The sequence below is a fragment of the Periplaneta americana genome, chromosome 14 (assembly GCF_040183065.1).
Source record: "Periplaneta americana isolate PAMFEO1 chromosome 14, P.americana_PAMFEO1_priV1, whole genome shotgun sequence".
Lineage (NCBI taxonomy): Eukaryota > Metazoa > Arthropoda > Insecta > Blattodea > Blattidae > Periplaneta > Periplaneta americana.
Genome location: NC_091130.1, coordinates 74,281,595 through 74,288,469, shown reverse-complemented (window position 1 = coordinate 74,288,469; position 6,875 = coordinate 74,281,595). Strand labels below are relative to the sequence as shown.

At 36.6% G+C, this 6,875-nt stretch overlaps 1 non-coding gene across 1 annotated transcript; it reads right to left on the bottom strand.

Moving 5' to 3' along the window:
• Positions 1-716: 716 nt before the first annotated feature.
• On the bottom strand, positions 717-789 carry TRNAN-GUU (transfer RNA asparagine (anticodon GUU)). Its single transcript has one exon. It is a non-coding gene; the product is annotated as a tRNA-Asn (tRNA).
• Positions 790-6,875: the final 6,086 nt, after the last annotated feature.

The following is a 6,875-nucleotide window of genomic DNA, read 5'->3' as shown; positions in this document are numbered from 1 at the left end:
GAAATCTGTTTCACTGTGTGACTGCTATGTGTATATCAGTGCAAATGTACTGGCATGTAACAATCCTGGCGCCGCCAGTAAACATTGCATTGTACAGAATGGACAATCAGAGTCCTCGCGGGCAAAGTCCGGAGTCACGGCCAGACTGTGTTAATACGCATGAATCCATTAACACCACGCTCTTATTTGAGGGATCAGGCGACAAATACGGTGATGACATGTTCACTCTGTTGCCTGCACAGTGTACAGGCCTATGTGTATTAATTTGCCTTGTCAGTATACAAAATATAAGCGAATATCTGTGGTATTGCAAGAGACAGATATTTTCATAAAATATGTTTTAGTTCATGAGATGTTATGACATATAGTAGACATATGATATGTGATACAGAGTGTTAACTAATATTTCGCAAATATTTGGGCAATGAATAGAGTACCTAAAAGCAAGCAGAAAATTTCCTGGTGTAATAACAATAATAATAATAATAATAATAATAATAATAATAATAATAATAATAGTTTTATTTTCTCTGGCAGAGAGCAGGCCATCAGGCCTTCTCTTCCACTCAAGCAGGATCAAAGCAAATACAGAAAAATACATACCGGTATACAAGTATTAACTTAAAAGTAATAACAATAAAAAAAAAACAAAAAAATAAAAAAGATTGAATACATATACATAAATATAGGAGAGAATAATTTTGAGGGAAAAATTGTTCCGGGGCCGGGTATCGAACCCGGGACCTTTGGTTTAACGTACCAACGCTCTACCAACTGAGCTACCCGGGATATCGAACCCGGTAAGGTCCCGGGTTCGATACCCGGCCTCGGAACAATTTTTCCCTCAAAATTATTCAAATCAACTTTACAGGGAGTTATACCTGAAAGCTTGATTTGCTGAATATAGGGGAGAGTTGGGTAGTATCGGACATCGAGTAACATCGGACAGTGACTTTCTTTATCTACCACCAGATGATAGTACCTGAATGACATGGTTACGTTTCTGTGATGTCGCATACAGAAACGTACCATGTTATTCTGGTGGTAGATGAAAGAAACGCACTGTCCGATATTACCCGATGTCCGATACTACCCAATTCTCCCCTAATCACAAAGAAGAAAATACATGTTAGTATACAAATATTAACTAAAAAAAAAAGAATTAATACATATGAATATAATCACACAACTAAAAGAATTGTACAATTATTATAATCATCATAGTGTAAATTTATTTCAACTCAACAATAATAATTCCTTTCTACAATTCACCTTAAACGCTCTCGGCAACAATGGGATTTGCTCTCCGCACAGCTACACAGCGTTCGTTATTGCAATCCACAAACGACAATGACAATTTACTTGGACTGTTATGAACAACAATGAACTGTTAATCTTAACTAATATTTACAAAGAACTATTTACAAATCAGAACTGTCAGTTCTCAGTTCACAGTTCTTCTAGCTCAGTCACTCGAGTTCACAGTATCTCGAACCACAGACCTTCAGACAGTCCACTGTCGAACTCAGGTTCCTCCAACTGCGGTCCACTGCACTCGAACTCAGGTCCCTCCAACTGCGGTCCACTGCACTCGAACTCAGGCCTTCGGATGCTGACACAGTTGCGGATGCACACTCAAGACTGGCTTGCTCTGTTCACTGGCTTACTCACTGAACTAATCATGAATCACACTCTGTCTGAGTTCCCTCGCGCTTCTTCTTTTACAGTATAACCAAAGCGACGTAGCCTGGAAAGTTCGAGTTATTTCGACGCGTGTGTCCGTTCTCGAATCATCTCGCACGCTGCTGCTCTTCGGACGGACTTCTCTAGAAGATTCGGGAGGGTCCGTCCCCCCTTCACTCCGCGAGTAGCAGCTGCGCGCGCACTCTCCCCTCGTCGCGTTGACGTAATACACCCCCTCTGCTCTTCAGCATGCAGATGCTCCCCGTACCAGCGTTTCGTCTGCCGCGCGCCCTGTCGGACGCGTGTTCAAACCCCGTTGCAGCTGTCACAATAGGTTACATTGAGACAATGACAATTACTTAGATATTAGTGTTAACGGAAAAAAACAAAGTAATGACTGTTTATAATAATAACAATAATGATAATAATAATGTAACGGTCAGCGCGTCTGGCCGCGAAACCAGGTGGCCCGGGTTCGAATCCCGGTCGGGGCAAGTTACCTGGTTGAGGTTTTTTCCGGGGTTTTCCCTCAACCCGATACGAGCAAATGCTGGGAAATTTTCGGTGCTGGACCTCGGACTCATTTCACCGGCATTATCACCTTCATATCATTCAGACGCTAAATAACCTAGATGTTGATACAGCGTCGTAAAATAATAATAATAGTTTTATTTTTCTCTGGCAGAGTTAAGGCCATCTGACCTTCTCTTCCACTCAACCAGGATCAAAGCACATACAGAAAAATACATACCGGTATATAAGTATTAACTTAAAAATAATAATGATAATAATAATAAAAACAAATAAAAAACATAAAGAAGAGAGATTGAATACTTATGAATATAATCACAAACAAGAAAATACATTCCAGTACACAAGTATTAACTAAAATAAAAATTAATAGGTACCGGTACATATGTACTCACAACTATAATATAATAATAATAATAATAATAATAATAATAATAATAATAATAATAATATTTATTAATACTATACACTTGAGCTACATTAGGCATTGCAGCCCGAAAGAGCAGAAGCTCGTGCTCGGGCGCAGTTCAGATCAGTTATACAAAATATATCACAAAATTACGAGAGTTCATTGAGCACAATCACATTAATAAATGGTAAAATACATACAGCATGTAATAACAGGGTCTATATACAAATAGAAAATACAGAAGTACATGAATATTAGAGTAACAATTTTAACTCAATTAGCTTAAACAATTAAATAATTAATCTGATTTGTTTCTTAAATCTATGTGTGTTCAGTGTACTTAGCTCAGGGTAAGCTCTAATTAATGTATTATATATTTTGGGTCCAAAATTTCTGCTGTGTTTTAATCCAGCAGTTGTGTGGCATTTGGGAGTATTTAGAAAGAAACTGTAGTTTTGTTTCGTCTGGTATTCATGAGGATCATATTTAAATTTATTGTGGTTTTTATGGAATTGTACAATTATATGATCAGCACGTGTTAGGCCTACATTGAGACAATGACAATAATAGTGTTAATGGAAAAATAAAGTAATGACTTTAAAATAATGATAATAATAATAATAATAATAATAATAATAATAATAATAATAATAATAATAATAATACCTAAAAATAATTCTTTGCATTTAAAATATTTCTAAACAACCTAATTTTAAACAACTGAGGACTAAGACTACCCTTGATTTCCAACGGCAGCGAATTCCATGAGCGGGCCATGGCTATTGAGAAATAACTTGAGTACAGAGATGTCTGATGACGTGGTATTGATAGCAACAGATTGTGCTGTGAACGTGTATTACGATTATGATGTGAAACTAGGAGAATAAACCGAGAGACAAAGTAGTTGAGTGTGGAATCATGTATAATTCGATATAGCAGGCAAAGAGAATGTACTAAACGTCTATATTGCAAGCGGAGCCAGAAGGGTCGTAAGAAATATTCCGATATATGATCATGTTGGCGGATATTAAAAATAAATTGGACGCAGGCATTATGTACACGTTGAAGTTTCTGAGAACGTTCAGCACTTAGGTTGCTATATAAAACATCACAGTAGTCAAAGTGAGGCATTACAAGGGTCTAAATTCACCGCCCCCGAGTGGGGTATATACCTTAGTAAATTTCGCTTCTTTATTTACAGGTGGCGGTACAGGTACTTTTACCATAATTCAAGCATGCTTGCTTATCACTACTTTATTTTTTCACAAAGTGTAGGTAGTGGTCAGATTGGTCACCATCAGTTCTAATACAGGCATACAAGTGCCGAATCCTGTATTTCAGGTGACTGCTGTATCTACTGACATCCTTCTTCAACACGCTGGCTAAGAACTTCAATATTCTGAATAGGTTTAGAATTAACAATTGCTTTTAAGTGCCCTCATAATTAAAAATTCGTCCACCGCAGTAGAGTAACGGTTAGTATGCCTGACAGTGAAGCGAGCGAGCCGGGTTCAAAACCTAGTTGAGACAAGTTACCTGGTTGAGGATTTTTCCAATGTTTTCCCTCAACCCATTTAGAGCAAATGCTGGATAAATTTAGGCGCTGGATCTGGACTCATTTCACTGGCATTATCACCTTCATTTCATACAGACGCTAGATAACCACAGCAGTTGATAAAGTGTCGTAAAATAACCCAATTAAAAAAGAAGTAAAAATCCAATGGCTTGAGATCAAGGGAGCGAATAGGAAAGGATGTTGGTCCCCCACGATCTGCCTCTTTATTAAGGAATCGCCGACGCAGAATCTTTCTAGGAGGAAGAGAAAAATATCCGGTGTTATTTCATAAATCTCTAAGCTCCCACTATTTCTTGATTTCAGTTTACAGCTGGCAAGAATGGGCATCATTCTTTTTCACTGGGTCTACTGATTTAATCAACATGGCTTCCTAGCTTAAGAAGTAATATGAAACAAAAATTACAGGTAATTTTATTAAAAGCAAAGAAAAATTGACTTATTTACACATTTTTTTTGCCTGCTTTACATTATCCATACATCCTCCAAAGGTTTCCTACATAATTATTAGGTAACACTATAGTGTTAGAAAAGTGATACGAATAATTGACATATGACATACATGTAAAGATATGGTATGAGACATACATTGGGAAATGTTAAACGAATGTATTGGGTGTGGAAACAAGGAAGGCCAAGAAAGAGGTAATTACAATATGCGCAGCACGTAGGACAGAAAAGGATGAAGATTGCCAAGTGGACATGAACGCAGTCAAATTGTGATGAAGGTTAAACCCACCCTAAGCTGTAACTGCCTTGGAAAAAAATTTAATAAGTACGCGATAATAGAAGCGATACAAAACGAGATGATGCGATTCAAAATAACAAGATATATGGCATTATACCAGTTTTCTAGATTAACAGAGTCAAACTGATTCAGATGATAGAGGAGTCCAACATGAGTATTTTGAGACAGTAAACCAAGGATCAAAGGTCCGACCTTCGGATCATTTAATGGACTTTGGAGTATAACTCTTGGATTTTGTGTTCACCAGTGCCAATTGTTTTGACTCTTCTAGTTTTTTAACTCAACAATTAATGTTGCCCAAAATGTATCCGTAATTGTAGAACAGTCTTTTTAGCACGATCGTGTAATTTGTTGTGTTTATAGCTGCTGTTATTACGCCTTAAACGTTAGAATTCCCGCACAGAAACTTGTTGCTAGAGCATTTATTCTTCATAACATAAAACTATACTGAAACAGACCCATTAAAGTGAACTTATTGCTACCTAGTTACCATTACAGTGCAGTTTTTAGAAGGCTTTGGAATAATATTACTCTAAATTTTCAATGCAAAACATAAATTATATTTGCAATTTAAAAAAATATGATCGTGCAATAAAATGTACATTACGTTTCTGAAGTGCATTACAATATCTTGGAAATTTAAAAACTGGCTCTGCTCCAGCCCATACAGCTCGGACTTCATTGCCTGCGATTGTTCACTTCTTTAGTGACAAGAGAAGTTAGTGCAGAATTGTGGCCCGCTCGATCTCCAGACTTCACGTTCTGACAGATTTTACTTGTAGGGAGCTTTAAAAGACAGCGCATAAATAAAATTTGCGGGCATTATGTGAGCTGCAAAATAACACACGAGATAAAATATACTACATTTTATAAGCAGGGTTGTAACGTGTGAATGAAAATTTGTTACGACGCTACATCTTTCTATAAAGAAGAAGGGCAATTTGAAAAGCTTTTTTTAAAAAAGTAAGCAATTTTATACACGTTCGTAATTTTAATTTGCAAAATAATGGTGCTAAATTAGCCTTGTCCATTCACCTGATTTGTCTTGATGCATAAGATATGAGCCGGAATGCATAAGATATGAGCCGGACCGCCGACCACGCGCGGACTGGAGTGTTGACAGGCGAGCTGTGTGTTTCTGCGGCCACGGTGTCGCTGAAAGACAGTCCGAGTAAAATGATGGTTCTGTATTAATTATCTACAAGTTCCGAGTTTCGAACACGGTTTAGTCAGCACAGACTATTAATATTAAATGATTTTTATTTTAAGACTAGCCATACTTGTGCGCTCCGCTGCACTTGTTACAAATAAATATAAAGTATTTACATAATTAAAATGAGACATTTGGTCCAGGGAACATCCGTATTTAATATAAGGATAAATAATTTAATGTTACTTAATTGAAATTATATTTAAATAATTAAAATAACATAATTTTGGTTCAGAGAGCACTCATTTGGTGCAAGAATAATTTATTTAACATGTTTCTTAATTGTCATTATTATTTGCAAATAATTAAAGAGGATTTGGTTCAGAGAACATCCTTTTTGGTGCAAGGACAATTCGTTTAACATTTTTCTATATTATTCTTGAATGCATCCTTTAATAAATCACTCCAAATTATTGTCAACATACAGTGGATTGTATATGAAGATAATTTGTTATGGTCGCCTCACTGTGCTTCTTTTTTTCTTTGTTAAGTTTGTTTTACACGCTTTAACATCTGGATCATGTCGCATGTTAAGAATGTGTGTATATACCAGTACCGGTAGGCCGTTTTTACTCTTGTTGAGTTCCTGATTCTATAGTGTGTTGTTGATGGCTTGTGTTCATGTAACTGATTTTACGTATATTTTGATTAACGTTTATCGCATTCGTAATTGAAGCGGTAATGAATCATGGCATGTAAATATCCAATCTGGCATTTGCCT